This window comes from Rhinolophus sinicus, chromosome 16, assembly GCF_057876585.1.
Source record: "Rhinolophus sinicus isolate RSI-liver-muscle chromosome 16, RSI-T2T, whole genome shotgun sequence".
NCBI lineage: Eukaryota > Metazoa > Chordata > Mammalia > Chiroptera > Rhinolophidae > Rhinolophus > Rhinolophus sinicus.
Genome location: NC_142516.1, coordinates 140,182,630 through 140,207,421, shown reverse-complemented (window position 1 = coordinate 140,207,421; position 24,792 = coordinate 140,182,630).

Below are 24,792 nucleotides of genomic sequence, written 5' to 3'. Positions count from 1 at the left end.
GTCTGTGAGCACCCAGGGCTCGCCGCTCTTGCGGGCTCAGCATTGTTTCACATGAACCGCGGAGAAGCTCTTCCGCCACCAAATCCATTTGGCTCTATTTAGGAACTAAGTACAGGAAGGTAGTTATTGTACAAGATTAGTTTCCTGTAGGCCATAAATTGGCAGGAGCAGAAAAATACAGGATGAATTTATTAGCGTGCAAGGTCAGCTAAAAGGAAGGCAAGGCTGGGCGATTGTGCTGTTCTCTTTCACTTAACCCACCTCCCAAACCTCAGCCAGGCTGAAAAAGACCCTTTAACTACTTAATTACTTCTTAATAGTTTTAAGCAAATTCAAAAGACTGCGCGTTGCTAAGTGCCTGGAGGTCAGAGCTGCCTGGAATATGTTAGGAATGCCTGTTTGGACTGGAATTTCTGAAACCTGATTAGAAGTCCCTACAATCTATGGCTTTGTGAGGTTGTTGGGGTTTTGTGTGTGTGTTTTTTTTCCCTTTCTTTCTTTCATTTCCCCCCCCCCCCTTGTTTGGTGTTGATTGGCTAGGTATTTACTTTGAAGCTAAAATTTTACATTGGGGAATAAAAGAGCAGCTTTGAACAGTTAAAAAAATCTATCAAGTCAAAAATATAATTGTTTTCAACCAGAGATACAATTATGTGATAAACGTCCCTACAGATACTTGCTTTGAAAGAACCAGGACAAGTCATTTGTGTGTGTGTGTGTGTGTGTGTGTGTGTGTGTGTGTGTGTGTGTTTAAATGAATGCTTCTTTGAAAACACATAGTTACAGGTAGCCAGGAAGGTGGGATACACTCATTTATAAAGATATGTGTACATTTAAGAGAGAAGCTTCGTTACTTGAGCTTTTCCCATGTTAGAAACATAACCCTGCCTTTTTTTTTTCCTTTTGATATTTTTCCAAAAGGCTTAAAACTGTCAGGTAAAATTAGGCCCCGCTGGTATGAGATGAAGTATTTGGATCCGGTTTTCTAGTGCGTTTTCATGAAAGGTTGTAATTCAAATTTTAATTATACCCAAGATCTGCAGTGAATTATGGGAGACCGCTTTGTCTCCGTTACTCTGAGGACCTGGGCACCTCCACCTCTGCTGAGCCTATATGCTCCCCTTGTATACTCCTTTGCATCACAACGCAGGCAGAACGGGCAGGGGTAGAGGAATCAGGTAGGATGGGTCTCTCCTCTCTACCCCTTCCTAGGATATGAGAACCTTTTTAGGAATGTGCTTTCCTGTGTCCTCTGGAACTGCAGCACTTTCCATAGCAAAAAGACATGGTGAGCAAAGTCTTCGCATAGAAAGAGCACAATTAACATTTATGGAATGAGTGTCCTCCTGGGCTTTGTGGCCTGCTGTCCCCTGGGCAGCACCTGCTGGGGCCTAGGAGCCTGGAGGTTTGCTGTCCCAGTTGCCCCACAGGAGAGAGAGTAGACAGAAAGCATCCAGTTCAGAGGTTCACACAGACACGGGTCCAAGCTGTGCTGCTGTCACTGACGGTCCGAGGAATTTTAGTGTTTCTCTAGTGTGTCCATTTGTCCAAGCCATGCTGTCTTTAATCAAAAATTTTGAGAAAGTTCTCTCCTAAGGACAGATCTTTTTTTATCATTATTATTAGTTTCAGGTGTGCAAAACAATGTACTAGTTCATCAGTAGGGTAGTAGATTGGGGGAGGGGGGTTATCACTTTGTGAGGACAGATCTTAAACAGATGCTCTAGATGTGCTCAGTGGCATCCTTCCCCAGCGCCCAGGTGAAAGCCCACAGAGCAGGTGAGCCAACCTTGGCTCAAAGCCCACTTGCTGGGCCCCACTGGTGGGCAGGAGCTTGCACTCCTACAATCTAGGATCTGTTGAAGGATTGGAGAGTAGCTTGGTTGGACTTTCAACCCTCCTTTGCTCTCCTGAAAAGAAGATCTGGGATGAGCTCTAACCCCCACAGTGTCCATCTGGCGTCAGCTGGAAACTCAGTCAGGTCAGACTCAACCTCTGCTGACATTTCCTGAGCCAATTATCACCAAATAAATCCAAAAATTAAGGGAGAAGTCCACATCCTAAAATGTACCAGAGAGAGCCTTCGAAAGGCCATCCAAGGCCAAACACTAGTTGGCAGTTTCGTAATTGACTCAGTAGGGTCAGTCTCCACCCAGTCCAAATCCATGGTCCCCTTAACAATGACAACTTTTCCTTCCAATGTTGTTCTAAACTAGGACTTAGCCAATCTTGTAAACCTCAATCCAACAAATATTTAGACCTAAGTAACAACCATGGGCCCAACTCTACATTCTCTGTTCTAAGCCAATTGAAATAAGATAATTCCACAATAGATCTCCTGGATTTCTTTGTTCAGGCATCCTCAGAGACATGCTTAGTTACTAATTCTGTTCATACAGAAAAAACAAAAACACAGCTCTGGAAAGGAGGGAACACTACATTCAGAGCCAGAAACCTTCGTAGCTGACTTCAAAAATGACTCACAACCTCTTGCTGGCCATGTGCTGCATGGTGGGCCGAGTGGGGATGAAGGATGAAAAGCTGAACGACACACAAGCCTGCACTAAAAGAGCCTTCTCCCTTCTCTCATCATCCCTGCTCTGGGCTGCATCCACGAGAGCAGCGTAGCCAAATGCAGCATCGCTCTGGGAGCGGAAGGTGGGAGGACGTTTATTCCTCTAAACCCATGCAGGATCCTGGCCTTACAGTCTGCGATGACGCATCCTCCCAGGTGGCTGATGTGACCTATGGAGTCAGCTGGAGCACATGCAGTGGCTTTAGCTCAACTGTCTCTTCTTACCCAACACTACCCCTCCTCTCCCCCCACTCGGCCCAACACCCACATCTGCTGTGATGTTGCATCGAGTCAGTCCTGTTGAGTCCCTCGTCATGTCAAGGTGAGAGCCCCTCGCCCCTACACAGTTATTAAATGCTTGGACCCCACCAGGTACTCAGCCTCAGAACAGCTCATTACAATGAACTCATGAGGATCAGAGAATGGAAAGGAGAAAACAAAATCTTCAGGACCACCAACTTCTCTCTGGGGAGTCTGCTCCCTGTCTTGAAAGGCTATCAGAAACAAAAGACTGATTCTCTTCCATACCCCTCCATACACATCATGGCTGGCTCTCAACTCCGGGAAAAGTATGTGCTGCACAAGTATTGGAGCTAGCAAATGCATTTCTCCTCAGTAAGTTCAGAAAATCCTGTGTTTCCGCAGCCCAGAGAGTGCATCTCAGGGAAAACCTGAAAATCACAACTTCAGACCAGCAGCAGTCACCTACCATAAGGGTGCTGTCAAAGCCACTTTCAAGCCAACAAAATAGAACCCAGGCAGGATAGAAATAGTAATGTAACATTATTGAGGAAGTAAACCAATCGCCAAAGAAACACAGGAGCATTGATGGGCGACGTCTCAGACGTTACTGTGTTAGGATTAGTACATAAAAAAATAAAAATAAAAAAATAGCGTACTGCATTGGTGTATTAAAAAGAAATCTTATAAAACAGACAGAACAAAATGTAATATATTGTACAATGGAACATTACTCAATCATAAAAAAGGAATGAAGTATTGATACCTGCTACAACATGGATGAACTTGGAAACATTATGCTAAGTGAAAGAAGCCAGAAACAAAGGCCACATAGTGTATGATCCCATTTATTTGAAACATCCAGAATGCCCAAATTAATAGAGACAGAAAGTAGATTAGGAGTTTCCAGGGGTTGGGGTTAGAGAGAAATGGGGAGTTACAAATGGATATGGAGCTTCTTTTTGGTGCTGATGTAAATATTCTGGAATTGGGTAGTGGTGACGGTTGCACAATTTAGTGGACATGCTAAAATCAATTGTCCTGTATACTTTAAACGGGTGGATACTTGATATCTGAATCATATCTCAAAAGGAATAAAATAGAATAAATGAGGGACAATGGCGGGAAAGACTTTCCTTATCCATTACACCTTCGCACCAGGCCTGAACATTGCACCACTTTTATGCAATAATCTCTTTTGAAGCAAAGGTCACTGGGATTTGGACAAGTACCCAATGTTATTATACAATGAAACTTTCTAGAGGACCTGATTTACTCAGTTTTCTGGCTAACTCACATGTCCCTTTTGAGTTTTAGTTTTAATAAACCTGCAGTGAAACTAAGAGACATCTAGAAGGAACTGCAAACTTAGCCAAGACCTTAGTTGTTTGAATAACTTTGGCCTGGAAACCACGCACGTTTGTGTATTTCATAACAAATCCCCAACTCAATGAAATGTGTTTTCAGTTAACTAGTGTCAGGGGATTTTCTTTTTGCTATCTATAGGAGATGGCTTCCTTGCCAACTTGAGCTGGATTTGTAGGCAAGCTGATTTCCCAACCTAGGTATGCTGCCTTTGTGTTCCATTATGCACACTTCCCGTGCGCTGATGGCAACAGAGATCCCTGGCTGAGATCCCCAATTTCCACATCAGTAAATGTTGAGTAAGAAATTATATTTCTTAATTGCTTGGACACCAAGGACAGATAAACGGGGGAAATGGCATGGTGTCCTTATAACCACAGAAGACATGAAGTGGATCTAAAGGCAATAAGAATATGAATAGACGACAGAGACTTCAGTCCCCAATCCTCAGGCATTTCAGTGGGAATATGCTTTCTCGTGGACCCCACTCTATAGTGACAGGTAAAAGATAAAAATACAGTTCCCAAGGCCACAACTCTGTCAGAACTCACCCAGTTTCCTGGTTTTTCACATTGTTCGTACACAAACGTCCACACATTCTTGCCCTTATGATCCATACATATGCTCCTCTTTTTTTCTGCCCTCTCTTCCCCAGCTTCTCACCCTGCACAGAGCAGCGAGCTGACTGTGACTCACCCCAAGCATTGCCCTGTTGACTTTTAAAGTGCCTCCTGGAGAGGCTAATCCTCAACAACTCTTGTTCACCAAGGGAAATAAACAAATGAATTTCTTCCATATCCTGCTGATCACAATCAGGGAAATTACCCAATGTGGTAACACTTGAAAGGAGGAGCACAGTGCAGAGCTCCTTACATGCTAAGAACTGTGATTTCCAATCCCGAGGTTTCCACCATGATGGTGTGCTGATAGCTGGGAGTCGGGAAATCTGGGCTTGAATCCTGGCTGCCACCGATGGGCTATGTGCCTCAGCAGGGACTCTACCTCTCTAAAGCTCAGGTTCTTGGTCTCTAAGGTACAAGATCAGATAGAGGTGGGCAGACAAGTGAAGGCAGAAACTGACGAGGGATTCCATGAGAGGCTGTGCAAAGTTGAAATGCACGTGAAGGGACAGTGGGGTGAGCTCTTCCTGCGGGGAGGGTCATGTGTGTTTTCCACACTCCATAGCAATCACCTGTTTATGAATCAAGCTTCTCCCAATAAAGCCGAGTCTTATTCGTATATGGCATACCTGGCACATAGTAGGTACACAATGAATAGCTGCTCAAGTGAGCTGAGCTTCCAGTATCATTTGAAGAAGAGTATAGTCAGAGTCAGAGCTGTCATGATTAGTCATCTCATGTTTAAAATAACATATTTATTTGGTAAAACTGTTTTAAGATTGTCTGCCAGGGCAAAGTGAAGTCATGTCTCCTTGCCATTCCAGTGTAAAAATAGAGTTAATAAGAATCGCAGCATTTATAATCTGACTATAGTTCTGTACCTGGGACTCTCAGAAATCTCCAGATTATTTCCTGAAGGCTCATGATATTTTTTTGTAAAGACTATTAACAATCCAATTCCATGGACCCCTATTACAAGATTAAGAGTAAAGAAGAAAATGTTTTGTAATATTAGCACACACTACAAGTATACCGGATGAACATATTTTGTTCACAGTGGGACTAATAACTTCAAATACTCTCGTAAAATTAGAAGCAAATCTTGTTAAGTTCTTTTTCAAAACAAAATTTGCAGAGTGAGTCTGTTCATGTTACTGAATACCATACAATGATAACTAGAAGTGCCTACGCATGTCAAGTACTGGTGTTGCTGCCTGACCAGTATTACCTCGCTGAAGCTCCCTCACCCCCATCGAGGTGGCCACTGTTATCACCCCTGATTGACAGGTGATGAAACATGTACACCGAGCCGGCAAGTTTCAGGATTGGAATTTAACTCGGGCATTCTGGTTCTAGCACCACCACCCCCAATTTAACCACTGCTCCGATAATCCCAGACAGCTGTGAGGGATGGCAACTCAGGGGAAGGTTTATTGTCTTATGCGTTTAAGTATATTGAGCTTTTAATGTGTTAAACAGAGTAGACGCCAAACCTAACCTACATTACTGTAGTGGGTAGCAGCACAGGCTCTTGTTCCAACCTTAGCTCTGCCACTTAGGAACTGGGTGACCTCGGCAAAGTTATCTTCTCCATAACATGGGGATAATATTGGCATTTATATTGGTGTCTGTGAAGAGTAAATGAATTAGCACTTGTTATATGCTTAGGGGAGTGTCTGGCATATAAAAAAGGCTCCTAAAGGTGTTTATTAATTAACAATAAATGATCATTGTAATTTTGGACGAGAGGAAGGACGAGCATGGCAAAAGCAGCAAGCTGAGAAAAGGCGGTTGCATACATTGACATGACTAGAGCACAAGGCACGTAAAATATTGCCAGATCCAGAGTAAGAGACCTCGAATGAGAGGGTGAGAAGTTTGGACTTGAAGCCGAGGTTTTGGCTAGAGAGCATCAAGATCTGAGTTGCATTCAGGAAATTGGACCTGGCAGTAATGGATTGGAAAAACAAACACCCGAAGTTAGAAAAAAACTGATTGGGAGTGAGAGGCACAATCCATCTGAGAATCAATGAGGCCCAAGGCGAGTGATATTGGTGACAGTAAACAAGAAAAGAGAGAGAAAAGAGGAGAAAGGCTCTGTAGAGGGGTTGGGAGGATCAGAATGAAGAGGCTTCCAGGATGACTCAGATATGAAACTGGGCAGTGCTGGTAACGGGGCTTCTGTCAGAAACAGGGAACAAGGGGAGCTAATTGGAAAGCAAGATTGGACTCAAATGTTTTGAATGATTCATGTCAAAGGTAAGAGCAGGTGTTCAGGGGGAGAGGGATGCTTTGCAGCTAAGAGTGAGGGACTGGGGTTCAGCAGTCAGATGGATTATACCAGAGACTAGGGAATCACTTGCCTAGTAAGGAAGGTTGAAATCTTAGAAATGGGTGTGATGAATCGGTGAGAAGAGTTTGAGAGACGAGGCTTCAAGAAAGGAACCCGGGAGAACAACTATATCTAAGAGTTGGGAAGAAGAGGAGAGCCAGTGGAAGTAAAAGAGGAGGAATAATAGCAGCTGAGTACAGGATAACAGGAGGCTGTGGATGAGGGCCTTCCTAGAAGGGTCATTTGGGTCAGACACTGCCAAGATGGAAGAGGACAACAGGGCTAACGGAAGGCCATGAAAGTGGGCAATAATGAGGTCCCTGGTGACACTCAGGAGAGGAATTCAGTTATTCAAGGAGTGGGATGAGTAGGTGGTAAGAAATAGTACATGAATCTATGGTTTCCCATCTACAGGGGCTCTCAGAGTGTGGTCCCCAGACCAGCAACATCAGCAGTACCCAGGAACCTCAGAAATGCAGATGACCACGCCGCACCCTGGGCCTAATGAGTTTGCTTCTTAGGGCTGGGTAACTTGTGTGTATGTGTGTTAGTATGTGTGTGTGTGTATGTGTGGTGTATGTGAGCACCTGTGTGTCGTGTGTGTGTGCATGTGTGTGTGAGTGTGAGCGGTGTGTGTAATTGTGTGTGTTTGTGTGGTGTTTTGTGAGTGCATGTGTGCTATGTGTGAATGTCTGTAACTGTGTGAGTTTGTATGTCTGAGTGTATATGTGGTATGTGTTTAAGTGTGTGTGAGTGTATATGTGAAGTGAGGAAGGGATCTTGCTGTTTGAAAAAAAAACTTTGAGAAAACATGTAACCAAAGCTACCATAAATTCAATGATGTAGAGTTTATAGTTTAGTATTGGTCATGAGATTGCCTACAGATATTTGGAAAGTAATATACGTGTGTGCTGTACAAAGGAGTACAAGTAAAACTGAGGGAATCTGAACAGGATTGGTGGATTGTGTCAATGTCAACATTCTGGTTGACATAATGTTGCAAAATGTCATCATTTTGCAAAACGTCACCATTGGAGAAATGTAGGTAAAGGGCACACGTGGTCTCTCTATATTATTCTGTATAATTGCATGTGACTCTACAATTATCTGAATAAAAATTTCAATAAAAAATACTGATCTTGAGTCATAGCTTTATATATATCTTAATTTATTTGTTTTGAAACTCAGCTTTGTATAACTCTAACTACAGAGCTGTGGTGACATGCAATGCAATCAATATACTCATAAATATTATTTCCTAACACATGAATTACTTATCACAAAGACAAAAAACCATTGGGAGGATAAGTCAAAGAGAAAATTAGTGAAATTTGAATAGAAAAAATACATCCAGATGGGTGAGATAACAGATGAGAAACTTAAAAAAGAGAATTCATCCAGGTACATATATTCGATAAATATTAGATAGTTGGATCCTAGCTTGAAAATTAAGATAGAATCAATGCCATTTACTGTAGGATTTATAAATCTCCCTTTATAATAAAAACTCTACTACATTATTCAATTAATTTTTTCATTACCTCTAGGAGAGTTATAATGTACGGCTACAGAAAAAAATACAGTTAAATTATGTTCAAAACCCAACAAGCCTTATTTATAGATTACATTCCAAATAGAAATTCCTTTCCATATACCTCTGAACAATTGTAACATTAAATGCAAACTTGGCTAATCTCTCTCTCTCTCTCTCTCTCTCTCTCACATTAGGTTGTCTCAATAAGGCTCACTCTGACCACCATATTTAAAACTGCAGTCTCCCCACCCCCTAGCAACTTCCCTACCCCCTCATTTGGCTTTACTTTTGTCTTGGCTTTACAGCCATATACCATATACTAGCATACTATATTGTGACATATTTCTTATGTATATAGTTCATTGTCTGCCTTCCCCTCTTGGAAAATTAGCTTTATGAGGGCAGGGATGTTTGGGGAGAGTTGGGTGGTATAAATGGGGTGTGGCATACATTGATTTACCTACATAGTTCGTGCACCATAAATATTTTTTTATTGAATAAATGGATTTTAAGTATGCACTGCTTTCATTTTCAACTCAAACTACATGCTTCCTATATAATAATCTCATTTTTCCTCACAGAAATGCAGGACTGATAGTTTATTAATCTTATTTTCCAGGTGATGAAAGGAAGTCCGCAGTGGTTAAAGAATGACTAAGGTCACACAGCTGACAAAACTCAGATTGCATATTTCTCAATTCTATGCTTTTTCCAGAACACCACATTGTTTTTGCACCTCGCCACTCTTAGTATACACATGTATGCACACATACACATACACAAGCACACGCACTGCCTGGAAAGTTCTGAACACCAAGTAGTTCACTTTTGTTACTCTTTTTGTCTTCCGACAAGTTACTTTTTCTCCCCAAAACAGTTATTTCAAACAGAGGTGCTTCAGGATTAAAATGATATCTTTCAAATAGTGCCTGACTCAGACACTTTCTATTTCTTACTAGAATACCTATGAAAACACAGAAAAGGATAAAACACAACAGAGAAAACCAAGACTGCCTATCAACCCACTGCCAAAATCTGGGAGACAAGCCAGCTATGGAGAAGGACAATAGAAGCCAATTGAGAAACAGTCCACAGCCAGTGTGAGCCGAGGGCCTGGAAACCAGAACACAGGCAGCCTGGACAAAGGGGAGGCCCCCTCGCTCCTCCACCTCTCACTCCCTGCCCTCACACAAGCTCCTCGTTGCATAGAAAAACAAGTCATCTGCCCTTCAATAGCACAGCAGCTGTTTTTTTTGAGGAAATTAGAGGGATAAATAACATAGAATCAATTGTTTGTAAAGTTAAACCTGTTCCCAAACCAAGGAGAACTTCACAGATGTCTCCCCCTGCCCCACTCCGTGAGGATTTCATGTCGCCCGCCTCAAGGCCCAGGGAACCTGTGCTCGTCCATCCAATCCCATCATCACTGCCAGTAGTCAGCCCTCCTTATTCCTTACCTGAGTCACCAGAAAGGTCTTCCTGCTGCAATCTTGTCCCATCCTAATAAACTCTGCATTGCAATCAACAAAATCTTTATAAACGCCAACTAGAACATCCTCTGTCAATGGCTCTCCATAGTCAGAAGCTACAAAGCTTGAGCTCATCTTTGCAAAGGCCTCCCCCTCGAGTCCACACCTGCTCCATCTTGTCCTCTGAAAATCTCTCCTGCTAAGAGTCTCCCTGAACACATCAATCTGATTCTCAGCCCCTCACCATTGAGCTTTCTTCTTGTCTGTTTGCCTAGAAGGGCCCCACTCCCTCTCTTCTCCTTCACTTGACCCATTTCTTTTCATCTTGAAGACACAGCTTAAAAAAAAAAAAAAAAAACTTCCCCACCAGCCAGAGATGGGAGCACTTTCTGCCACAGCACACCTTGAAGACATTTTTTAGACCACATCACATGCACAGCTGTGCTAAGATCTGTTACTTTTGTCTCCTGCACTATAACCTCCTGGAGAAAATTTTGGTTATTCATTCAAAAGCTATTTTTTCAACCCTGTTATATACCAGCCACTCACTGGGCATACAGCAGAGAAGGCACAAGCTCTGGAATTTTGATGCTTATAAATAAGCAATTACATAAATCAGCAACACAATTTCTGAAAATTATGGGTACACTACAGCTGTAGTTTTTGGTTTTTGGTTTTTATCCTCCAAGATCCAACCTAGTTTTTGATGTAAGGTACATACTGATAAATTTGTTGAATGAGTGTGAAATGGTAAGCATCAGCATGATAATGATAATGCGGTACTGAGTATAGAAAAACAGGCTTCGAGAACGTGAGATATCTAGCCGAAGAGACGTGCAGAGAAATGTAGAGAAAACAGATGGAGGCTGACGAAAATATTTAACGTTGAAGGTATATAGAAGGTTTGCTCTTATCTTTTTAAGGTAGTAACAAAAGAGACGGAAGAGACACAAGAGGGGGAAGGTGACAGATTCGTTGATGAAGAAAAAGGCAGTATTTAGTGCTTTCTTGAAGAGTGACAGAGCATCTTAGTCAGCTTAGGCTGCTATAACAAAATGCTACAGACTGGGCGGCTTAACCAACATGTATTTATTTCTCACACTCCTGGAGGCTGGCAGTCTGATATCAGGGTGCCCGCATGCTTAGGTTCTAGGGAGGGCCCTCTTTCTGGCTTGCAGATGGACACTTCCTTGCTGTGTGCTCACATTGTGGAGAGCTCTGGTGTCGCATCCCTTTCCTAAAGACACTAATTCCATTACATGTGAGGGCTCTGCCGTCACATCCTAATCGAACTCTAATTATGTCCCACAGGCCCCAACTCCTAACACCATCACACTGGGGATTAGGCTTCAGCATATGGATTTGGGAGCATGCAAATATTCAGTTAATAACAGAGAAATAACTTCTCCACGGATACGAGCTTAAAAAAGATACGTGAACAGATAGAAGTAAGTTGGTGGGGGAGTGATCTGCAAGTTGAGGCATTTGTTCTGTTTTCTTCGAAAAGTCAAAGTCACGGTTAGTTGCTCGGTGTGGGTTGGGGGCAGGCGGCTAAGGGATAGGGTGGGGAGTTAGAGGAAACTGAAAGTTTAAAATGACCCCTGAGAAGCACAGGAAAGGCAGCTTTCCAGAAGCTGAAAGAGGACCTCTCCCCTCATCGCCCCCCACAGCAGCACCAACACCCAGCTGTTTGCACACCATCAGTCGCAGTGGCATCATTTGACGTAGTTGTGTGATTTTCTAGGGAAGACCTCTGACAACGCTCAGGTGCAGAGGGGAAGAACAGAGGTGCAGGGATGGGATTGCTGCTGAGAATAAGCTCATAAGCCAGCAGGTGCTCCCAAAAGCAAGCGAAGCACAACGGGTTGGCAGCACCAGAATATGATCCCGGCCTGGGCTCTAGTGATGTATGTGTGGGGGCAGGTTAGCACCAGCAGCATAATGCAGTTGGCAAGTTTTGCTTCATAAAGCCAAGAAGAGCCCTTCTCTTAAACTACATAAAGTTGGACAAATCTGTAAGATAATTTGACCCCATTCCCAGAACACTTACATCTAACTCAGGAGCTTCCAGTTCTTTGATTTGCTTTTATGGTATGTGAATTTCCTAACATATTTCTTAACGTGTTTCATGGCCTAACTCACCTAGTAGCACTGGATTTTTCTAACATTTCCAAGAACCAGCCTAATCCATCTATATAATAAAGCCTGCCCCAGGACAAACCTGCAAGAGCTCCAGATGTAGAACCTTCACAGGATATATTGGCACCCCCAAAGCAAGTGAGGGATTGAGTAAATTTAACTCAGAACTCGAACGATCTGCTTGAAAAGAGAGACATGTGGTTGGATAGGGAACCAACAAATTTTTGAAAATGGGACTCATGAGAAATGGCCTTCCAGTTGCTTTCTGCACATTAAATTTCACTTAATCAAAATAAATGTTATGTGGCTCTCTGAGGCCCAGAGAATAAAAAGACTTAGGTATTGTTGAAGTCGTCCTCAGTCCTGGCTGCTCATGGAAAACCAAGTGTGAGGCAGAGATATTGCTCCTGTGTGAAAAGGAACTTGGCCCATGGTCAAGTCTAAGTTTGTAATACGAGCAGGAAGGGGTGGGTGTGTTTTTAGCACACCAGCAGGTCCACTGGGGAAAAGGTGATGTTTACTGCAGGGCTCGGGAAATGTGGAGGTTTCTGCAGCAAAAGAGCTGGAACTGCAGCAAATGACGCAGTGTCACTGCCATCGACCCTAGCCAAGGCAGCTCTGTTACGTTTAGGCTAAAGGGGAAACTTAGGCAACCATCTGAAAAGAGATTGAGATCTGGAGCCCAGAAAGCCTATGTCAACAGGCGAAAATGAAGGGAAGGGTTGAGAAAGTGGACTGAGGAAGGCGGCCCAAGCCTGCCTTTGAGAAGAAGTTCAGCACACGTTGGATTTTCTCTGTGTGTTGGTTCGACATGCTGAAAACCACACAGAATGAATACTCAGGGCAGTGTCTCAGAACCTCAGTGGGAGGGAGGGATGAGAGCAGGGAAGGAAGGAGGAGTGGCTGTATAAATTTACACAAATCCATGTTATTATATAGGGGACCATTGCGATTTCTCCATCCATTTATTTATGCTCCTGAAATTTGCCATTTGCTGAATATTGCAACCAGTTCATTATAAATCTCTTGGAGCAAATTGAGCCTTTTAAAGACAAATATAAAAGTTGTTGGACCAAAGTCACTGGGGCAAACCTGGACTTTCGTGTTTAAAGGGTAATGTTCTGGTTGACATTTTAGGATGTGACAAAATAGCCAACATCAACTGAAGTGTTGAACAATTATTTGGGGAAATTTGATCAATGGAAAGCTAATCTACACACACACAAAAAAAAAACAAACAAAAACAAATAAAAACTTGAGTAAAACCGATCCCTCCTTATTTTCAATAATATATTTCTGGGCATAAATTATCTAGGAAAAATGCCTCAGTTCATGTTTTTGACTATCCAGTAGAGCCATTATGTCTAAACATGGGTTCTTAAAATTATTTTGGGAGTGAAACATCAGTAAGTTATGAAACATAATAAAATATTGATATTTAACTCTATTTTCCAAATCTAGGATTTTTGTTTTTAGTGCTTAAAATTACGTCAATATTGAAAGCATGTGATACAAATTCACAGCTATGTACATAGCTCTCCATGAAAATCCAGCTGTCAAACTATGTCAATTAGCTGTTTCCAAGGTATTCTGCTAAGGGTTTGGTAGTTGTTCATTCTTTTTCTTATCAGTTTAAGTGCTTTTGGGCAGATAACCAGTAGAATGTGCCAAAGATTTAAGAAAAAGTTATTGGGAAACTTTCTAAACTGAGAAAATTCTATCCATTCTCTCAACGTTGTGTGTGGAGTGGAAGGAAAAGGTCCTTGTTTTATTTTAGTGGTAGAACCCTTGGTTCGGCCTGTAGAACACACGGTTTTCCACTGGAATATAGTTGGAGATCCATTGTCCAAAGATGTCTTTCACTGCCTGTGTTCTGTCTTACAATATATTAGAATGTATTTTCTAGAACACGTGTTTTCTGCCTACAAGATTGAAACCACACTTATGTTTCAGTTGGCTCTGACCTCACTGACTATTTTTATCTTATTCCCCACACATTTTTCGAGACAATATACATCCTTTTGAAAAAGATATAAGTGAGTTATTTAGATACAGAAACAAGAACAAACATTGACCCTACCCCCCAAAATAAACTTTGAAATCTAGAAATTTAGAGTTTTAAATTAGTCATTTATTCAATCTTTCATTCATTCAGCAAACAATTAACGGGAGCTTGTTCTATCTATGCTAGACACAATTCCAGAGCTGGTAATAAAGCAGTAGATAAAATATATCAAGTACCTGTTCCCATGGAACTGACATTCTGGAAGGGGTAAACAGGAGACAAACAATTAAATCACACTTAGTAATACAACGTGGCAGGTGGTAGGAAGGGCTATGATTAAAAATAAGCAGGCTATAGGAGGTTTTACTTAGGGTGGTCAGGGAAGGCCCCATAGATAAGGTGACATTTAAACAGGAAACTAAATAAAAATGCAGGGCAAGGCATGCAGCTATCTGGGACAGGAGCATTCCAGGAAGAGGATGGCAGGTGTCTGGCTCTGGGCAGGGTTTGCTCTTTAACCCTTCTAGAACCAATGTGTCCCTAAAGCCTTTGTAGCTTCACACATTTGAATAGCCTCCAAGTGACTTCTTTTATAAGATAACTGCAAAAGGCAAAGTCCTTAGGCTTGAACTTCATTGTCTATTCAAAATCCCCATATTACTTCCACTAGACTCTCCCGTATCCGCAACCTCAGATGCAAGTTTTCAAAGCATTCTTTTTATGATTTCTACTAATTTACTTTCACTGCACGGGGAGGGTGGGGAGAGGTAGGAAGGGGGGCAAGAAGGATGAGCTCTGGCAATCATCCTCAGTGAGAAAACTCACTGAGACTGCAGGCAACTAGTCTGCTTTGAGAAGGCACCTGGTTCCTGCCAAAGCTCAGCTCCATATTTTCCTGAAAATTCTCGGAGAGCTTCCTCATTTGACCCAGATTTCTTTGAAATCGACAGCCAGGAAAACAAGTGAGCAAACGGGAGCAGGGTCCCAGTTCTACTTGCACTTGGTGTGTGAACAGCAGCCATCCTCAGAGCACAGAGCCGCGTGGTTCTCCACAGAAGGCCAGGGTTTCCATGGTCCTGGGTCAAAACCCCCTGCAACTTCGCAGTGCAACCAGCACAGGAACAACCCAAATGCTGCAGCAGTTCGTTTCACAATGATCGACGTCAATTGACACTATGCCATTGGCATGCTGGTTCCACCTGATGGCTTTTAAGAATAACCTGTCCAGAACGCATTTCATCTCTCACTGCAGATTACAAAGAGAAATCTCACCCTGTCTCTCGAGAAGCGTCAGTCTCCATTTTTCTTCTGCTGTGAATATGGCAATGGGAGCACAGGGCTGGCATGCCCATGGAAGTTTTACTAATAGCAGGGCGTAAACCTCTGCAATCAAAATGGGGGACTTCCTTCTCCCATACAATCAGAAATAGCTCAGTGGCCATTACTAGAAAGTTACCTTTTCACAGAAATGCAGCAAAGATATCCATAACCAAGTGAGGTACACCAATCTTTCTAGTAAGGTGGGTGCTGGAGGTCTGACAGAGCTTGAGTTGTCCCACTGGACCAGATAGAAATGTATTTTATTCCAGGCCTCCTGGCAATCCAGGGATAGAATGAGTTATCAGGGAAGAACGTATCCTCACAGTAGCAAATATATCTTTTCCATCACAAAACCAAAACTAAGACTGACGCAGAAAGGACATTAGTTTGAAATTCAGTGTATTCTGCAGCTCATGTTCTCCTGCAGTGCGACTTCTGCATTTCAAGCTCAGAAAGAAACCATCAGGCAACAGCATCAGCTGTTTAACTTGCCGCTTTACAAAAAGGATCCTTTAAAATATTTCAGAAGGGATGTTAAGAAGTAGGATGGGCGTCTCTAGAATCTAATGTATTACTTCTTTAACAATCATCCAAAGCAAATGTGGCAAAATGCTAATAATAATATACACAAAAGCTGGGTGGTGAGGACATGAGTGTTCATTACATTAGTCTATCTTTACATATGTACATATTTTAATAAAATATATAGATATTTCATAATGAATATATAATAAATAGTAACTAATATGTAATAATCAAATATATTAATAAAAACACCACTGGATGTTTTGAGCCTCAATTTATTGTGCTAAATAGACCTGTATATTTTTCATTGATAGCATTTGCAGTTAATATTTAGATCCCTCCCTCCTCTCCCCACAGGGTCCTGAAAAGCAGAGGAGATACCACTTTACTCCCTGGGGTCTATTTGTAGCTAATTGATGATATTATAAGAGAATGTCATTTAAACTTCCATATAATGCCACCTTGCTTGGGACAAAACATTTCTTCCCCAGGGCTGAGAATCACCCGTTGCAGTGGACACAGACTTGGAATGGTAGGTTTTGCCACCAGCCGGACGCAGTCCCCAGCCCAGCAGCCAAGAGTAGCGCTTTGGCCTGGCACTCATGGGCTGAGGCTCCGGGCCAGGTTGCAGACGTCAGTGCCAGGGCTGAGCTGTGAAGGCAGGAGGTAGGTGACGAGCATTGGACGCGAATGTTTCCTGCTTTCTGTTGTTTTTAGTATGAACCCCTCCCCCACCCCCACCCCACCCCAACTCCCAAGAGACCCTCCTAAGGAGAATTCATTGGACTGCAAAAGCAGGAGATTTTTTTTCTATCCAGTGGTGCGTTCTTTACAAATCGTCGCTAGCCTCAACATTACAAATTGTGTTTGAGTTCTTGGGGTTGTGAAGTGTATTTCTCAATGCTTATTTATCCCTGCCTTTAGCACTGACTACCTGTGGCTGCTGGCCTGCTGTTTAGATTAACCCTCTGCTGGCTTCTCTGGAGTCCACTTAGTACCAGGAGGTCGTTTGATGGTTATGGAGTCCCGACCCTCATTCAGGTCAGACGAGGCAAATGCATAGGTTATGCAAGGTGCACGCTCCACCAAGAGCTAGGAGGGGGAGATGCTCTGTGGTGGAAAGGAAGCCTTAGGGAGGCGGCTTAGCTTGTCTGGCTGCCTTGCTACACTCCATCTTGCACCCCTCAAGTCCTCTGTGCCCAGGGTTGCCCATCTGTATTAGTGGGTGAGGAGGAGACAGTGGAATAATGAGATCAAAATCAACCATACCAAGATGGTGAGGAAGGGAAATTGCTGTTTCTCACATCTCCTGAAGTCATTCTCACTTTTACCTCAGCTCACAGGTAGGAGAGAGTATCTGCTATCCTCAGCAAGCAGTGTCTTAACAGATAGGAACTGGGACTGTGAGCCTGTCTGTTCAAAGAAAAGCTGGGCACATGCAGGCAATCATAAAAATGATCTGTCCAAACACTGTATACTCACGCACCAATATTTTGCTTAGAGATAAAAGTATTTCTTAAATATGGATTAGTAATCGGAGTTTAGCACCTTCCTTTTCTTTTCTTTCCTTTTTTCTTTCTACATAAATAACACCCTTAGTGCCTGTTCCCAAATTCTAGTTGGAACTTTTTAAAAGAATTTAAGAAGCCCTTGGGAGACAATCTAAATGCTAAATCCCTCTAGATTTGTTTGCTTCCTTATTTTTCATAATTGCCACATATACATACAACTTAACAGAAAACAAAAAACAAAAAACTAGTGACTTGACTATATTCTTTCCAAAACTTTAACTTCACAGGAATAACTTTCTTTTCCTACTGATAGTTCTTTATGGTTAAGTATGGCATCCTAACAGACATATATGTGTTCAAGTGTACAACAAAAAGCCACAAATACTGCATATTATAAATGATGCACCTTGTTATTTTTCATGCAAAGCTAATGTAGTCAAATCAGATGTATTTTTTAAATGCAGATCATGAACCACATTAAATTGATTTAGTGACCTGCAAATAGTCAGGACCCCCGCAGCTCGAAAACCATCAGTTAAGGGTCTCTGTGGGTTATCATAGAAATAAGGTGTGGTGAGAGCAAAGAGGGGTCCTTTTCCCCATTCCTCTCCTCCCAATTCCTCCTGCATCCCTCGTCTCCATGTAATGCCCCAATATCTCAGGAGACTGATAGCAAATGCTTCAAGTACCAAAGCTGCTGAAATCAATGACATAAATTGTGAACTCTAAGTCACAGTTTTCTTTGTTTTATGAAAGCATAAAAATCTCAAATTTTCCATCAAGACAGAAAATTAATAGAGAAAAATTTAGCTCCGTCCCCTCTGTTCTATCAGTGCATACTCTGTTCTCCCAATTATTTTTTCCTCTAAGTCAAAGGTTGGCAAACTGCAGCCCATGAGCCAAATCTGGCCTACGCCTGTTTTCATAAAATCACATTGGAACACAGCCACACTCATTTGTTTGTGTGTTGTTTGTGGATGTTTTCAGGCTACAATGGCAGAGTTGACCAGTTAGGACAGAGAAGCCTGACTCACAGAACCTAAAATATTTACTACCTGGCTCTTTGCGGGAAAAGATCATCCACCCTGCTCTGAGATACCTCCAAGAACTTGGGAAACAACATGCCTCTGAGAACTCAGGCACTTTCCCCCCTTATGACAGATACCGTTTACACAAACCATTTTACTGTTTACTGTTTACAAACTGTTTAAGGAGATAACAAGAAGATGGTATGATTCCTATGTCCATTTATGAGTTAGAGCAAATAAGTGATGAAGTCATACTTAGAAATGCTGCATGTTTTCTTGGTTTGGTTCCACTCTTCATTTGTTTAACACAATGACACAGGAAAGTAAGTTCAGGTGCCTGGAATTATGGTTTCTTTTAATGTTTCAAGTACATGTAACATTCACAACCTACTTTATACTGTGTTTATGTCAATATTTAAGTTGCCTACCATCAAGTAAAATACATGGTCCAGGAAGAAAAGTGGTGCGTATTCCAGAGGTTCAATGAACTGGGGTAACAATAAGCTATTAATGCCCTTCATGGTGTTCTACATCTGTGTGAAAGCATGGCCGTAAGGCAAAAGGAACAATACCAGGAATTTCAAGCACTATCACAAACCTACTGACATGTTTGAGTCAGCTGCTCCCACAGGCTGGGCTGAGGGTTCCAGCTGAGGGTGCATCTTTAAATTTAAAGAATTTAAATACAATAACAAAATCAACTAAAATTGATTGCTTTTATTGTCACCATAAGCTAATCAGTGTAAATACAATGATATAATACTCCTCCACACACATAAAAGCATTTGTTGGTCTAAGTTCTAAACAATTATTGCAGTCACAGTTGACTTTTTTGTATGTGTTGAATTGTGTCCATCAAAAACTTATGTTCAAGTCCTAACCCCTGGTACCTGTAAATGTGACTTTATTTGGAAAGAGAGTCTTTGCAGATGTAATCAAGTTAAGATGAGGTCATATTGAAGTATGGTAAGCCCTTAATCCAATACGACTGGTGCCCTTATAAAAAGAGAAGAGAAACAGACACACACCGGGGAGAAGGCCAGTGAAGACGGAGGCAGAGATTGGAGCCATGCACCTACAAGCCAAGCAACATCAAGGATTGCCAGCCACCACCAGAGCTGGCAGAGAGGCCTGGACCAGATTGTCCTTCAAAGTCTTCAGATGGAACCAATCCTGCCTATACCTTGATTTCAGGCTTATGGACTCCTGAACTATGACAGAATCAAATTCTGTTGTTTTAAGCCACCCAGTCTGTGGTAATTTGTTACTGCAGCCATAGAAAACTAATACAGACATGCAAACTTTAATTAATGCATTTGTGGTTTATGTCACTTCATAAACATCGTATTCCACATGAAAACTCCAGGTTATACAGCGGGCCCCTGCACAGAAGAACTCAGCTACCTGCCTTCATTTGGAGGGGAGGAGCTTAACAGCATAGACCAGTTCAAACTTGTTCTAGGTGCTTCTCTAACCCCTGTGGTAATATGCATTCTTGCATTAAAACTTAGTTTCTAGAGATCCAAGATGGTAGAGTAGATAAAGATTGTGCTTGCCTCATCCCATGAACATATCAAAATTACAACTAAATTATAGCAAAATCAACCTGGAGAACCATCTGAAGTCTAACTGAACAGAAGTTTTATGACTAAGGATATAAAGAAGTCATACTGAGTCTGGTAGGAGGGGTGGAGACACGGAACAGGCCCCACACCTGTGTGTGGTGGCTGAGAATCAGGAGGAATATCTCTACCATGGAGGTTCCCCCCAGAGGCGCGAGGGACCCCAGCCCTACACTGGCCTCCCCAGCCTGGAGTACTGGTGCCGAGAAGCGAAGCCGCCACAATATTTGGCTGTGAAAAACAGTGGGGATTCCAACAGTCCAGGTGAGACACAGGCTGCAGGAAACCCAGGTATCCTCTTAAACGGCCCACGCACAGACTCACTCCCTCACAGGCACTCACCTTAGGCTCCAGCGGAGGGACGGTGACTGCAGGGGCGGGGGTCGTCAGAGGCATATGGGTGGCAGACTGAGGTGTGTTGCTTCAGGATAGGCATGGAGAACAGTCACCCTTTTCCCTGTGTAGCATCCTACTCCTGTGCAGCCGGCAGGCAGGCGCCATCTTTCTTGTGTTGAGCCCGCCCCCACAGGCCAAATCTGTACCTGATTGGCCTGGTGAGCTTCACTGCTCCACCCTGCCGACTCACTGAGAACCTGCCTCACCCAATTTGCTTACCGCAGGAGGATTTATCAGCGGCTGAACCTTATGGATGCTGGCAGGTGGCATTAGTCTTCGTAGTGTCCTGGCTTTTTGCAGGGCTACCCCAGACCCAGTACTGGTGGCAGCCATGTGTAATGTAGGGTCTCTGCTCCCGCTCCCCACACCAGAATGCAGGATATGGTGAGGCCAACAAGGAACACCAACGGAGCCATAGATAGAGGAGTCACACCACTATATTCTCACTGGCGGCTGGGTTGGAGACACAAATGCAAACATCCGCCAGTACCCCAACAAGGGGTCTTCCTGCACCCCCATCTCACTGGCAGCTGGGTGAGACACAGGAAGTAGGATCAACACAATCTGTGATCCTCCATCCGTTTCTCTGCCAAGCAACGCACCCCCTAGCATAGCCACGGCAGTTATATCAGTGGCTAATTGGCTAACTGGTTACAGCTGTTGGTCCACTAGTCACAGTTGATGGCCATCCACTACCCGAGCCGGCACCTTTCCACATGAGGCCGAGAGCCTGGAAACTGCTCTCTGGGACTCTGTCCCCACACCATCCTTGGTTTGCAGTGTGGCCTCTCCCACGTGCCTCCCTCCAGATTTAACACAACCAAATGTGGATTGCTTTGTAGCTCCTACCAGGTACATCCCAGCTGGTCACAGGCAGTGGCTGACCTGGGCCTGCACCAAAACCTCTCCCAAAAGGCCCCAGAACCAACATACTTGGAGGGTGGCTTCAGACCAGAGCAGAGCACCCACCATACAATTAGCCCCATAAGCAGCATACACAAAGGGTTGTTTCAACAGGCACCAGAGCCCACTGGGGTGCATCCTGCTTCATGGGGTCAGACCCCCACACTGCAGCCCATAAAGTGTGGATGTGGCCAAACCCCACAGCCAGTCAGCCTGAGGGTCAATACCACCCACTGACATGCCAACAGCAATCAAAGGCTCAAGTAGAAACAGGAGGGCACTCACAACCCACACAAGGGACACTCCTAGAGCACCTGGCTCAGTTGACCAGCGAGACGTGCCACTAGGCCCCATAGGGCACCTACTACATAAGGTCACCTGGCTAGGACTGGGAGACATAGGAACCCTACCTAATACACAGAAACAAACACAGAGATGCAGCCAAAATGAGGAAACAAATACGTGTCAAATGAAAGAACAGGAGAAAACTCGAGTAAAAGAACTAAATGAAATGGAGGCAAGCAACCTACCAGAGACAGAGTTCAAAACAGTGGTTATAAGGATGCTCAATGATCTCAGGGAGAACTTTGACAGAGAGATAGCAAGCATAAAAAATGACACAGAAACCATAAAAAAAAAACAATCAGAAGTGAAGAATACAATAACTGAAATGAAGCATGCACTAGGAGGAATAACCAACAGACTAGATGAAGCAGAGGATCAACTCAGTGATTTGGAAACTAAGGTAGCAGAAAACACCCAATCAGAACAGCAAAAAGAAAAAAGAATCCAAAAAAATGAGGATAGTTTCAAAGACCTCTGGAACAACATAAAGCGTAAAAACATTTGCATCATTAAGTTACCAGAAGGAGAAGAGCGAAAGCAATGGATTGAGAACCTAGTTGAAAAAATAATGACTGGTGGGTACTAGAGTAGTCAGGGGAATCACTTCTTAAATTATATAAATGCCTAGCCATATGCTGTACACCTGAAATTAATATAAAATAATATTGAATGTCAACTGTAACTGAAAAATGAAAAAAGGAGGGAAAGGTTAAGGGCAACAAGTGGTCCAATTTCCAGGTATAAAACAAATAAGTCGTGAGGATGTAATGCACAGTTTAGGGAATATAGTCAATAATATTGTGATAGCATGGTACAGTGTCAGATGGTTGCTGGACTTAGCATGGTGATCACTTCTTTAGTTATATAAATGTTGGATAACTATTGTATTCACCTAAACTAATATAATATTGTATGCTAACTATATTTTTAGAAAAAATATTTTTAAAAACTTAAATTCTAAGTAAAAAATAATAGTACAGTGACATAAAGACAAAGAAACACAACTCGAGTTATTTCAAAATGTCTTTCAAATTGAGCATTCTGAGCTTTTATTTATGCTTAAAATCTAAAGCAGTGACGCAGAGGGGGCTGCAAGATGGAATATTTTTATTTGTTAAGTGCAAATTTTAGTTCATAAAATATTTTACCGAAGTTGGAAAATATTTTTAAATAGAAATGTACTATTTTAACTATTTGTTTTATAAGTAAGGAACAAAGAAAAAAATCATTATTACTGATTATTACATGACCATCACTAAAAATAATTTTGCTACATGGAGGAGGGGTGTGTTAAAAACTACCTTGTAGTTTTTATCAAATATTCTGGATGTACCACCACGGGGAAACAAGCCCGCTGGCACCCCATTTATCACCCCCATGGACGACTACAGCCTCTTTTATTTATGCAGCTATAATCAAGTATGTGCTGCACTCAGCTAGGTTTATGGGGATACAGAAATTACAAACATAAACACACATAGTTTCTGTCTTCAAGCCATTTATAGTTGATGAAGGAGACGAACATGTAAATAATGATACAAGGTCATGGTTTATACACAAACTGGTTGTGTATTTAGAATGAATGTTTGCATCCACACAAAATTTGTACGTTGAAATGTAACCCCCAAAGTGATGGTGTTAAAAGATGAGCCCTTGGGAGGTGATTAGGTTATGAGGGTGCAGCTCCCATGCATGGGACTAGTACCCAAGAGAGCTCCCACATCCTTTACACCAGGTGAGGAGACAGTGAGAAGACAGTCTATGAACAAGGAAGTGGAGCCTCACCAGTCACCAAATCTGCCAGCACACTGCTCTTGGAAAGCCCAGCCTCCAGAAATGTGAGAAATAAATGTGTGTTGTTTATAAACCACCCAATCTATGGCATTTTGTTATAGTAGCCTGTACAGACTAAGACTATATCAGCATCAACTATGAATCCGGTTTTTGAAAATATAGTCATCCACTCTGGAAAACAGTTTTGTATGTTCTTATAAAGTTAAACATAACCTTATCATATGACTCAACAATTCTACTCCTGTGTGTTTACCCTAGAGAAATAAAAATATGTGTTCACACAAAAACTTGTATATGAATGTTTACACCAGTTCTTTTCGTAATTGCCCTAAACTGGAACCAACCGTAATGTCCCTCAACAGGTGAATGAATAAACAAACCCTGGTACAATGGAATACATCTCAGCAATAAAATGGAATAAACTTGATACACACAATGACTTGAGTGAATCTTAAAGGTGTATGGTGAGTGAATGAAGCCAATCTCAAAAGGTTATACACTGTATAATTACATTTGAATGTTCTGAAGAGACAAACTCATAGTGGTGAAGAATAGATTTGATTGACAGGGGCTGGGGGTGGGGGAGGGTGTCACTAGAAAGGGATAGTCAGAGGAAGTTTTTTGGGGTGATGGAACTGTTTTGTATCCTGACTGTGGTAATGGTCACAGGAATATATACATGTGTCAAAATTGATAGAACTGCACACCGAAAGAAAAATGTCAACTTTAATGTGTGGTTGCAATGTTTAAGTGGTAAAGAACAAAGACTTGAGAAGTAGGTGAAGACAGGGCTATGAAGAGCTGCACAGAGTTCGTAAATGAGTTTTGAGTGATGGGAAAACTAAAGATTTTTAATCATGAGAGAAAGATTATTAGATTTTGGTTTTAGTAGGATCATTCTGTTGACAGTATGGAAGATAGATTGGAGAGAGTTACATTGAAGAAAAAGAAATCAATTAGTATTCTATTGCAAGAGAGATCAATTAAGGACAAGGGATAATGAATTCAGCTCTGAACATACGGAGTTAGAAACATTTATGGGGCATTGAAGCAAAGATGTCTACTCGTA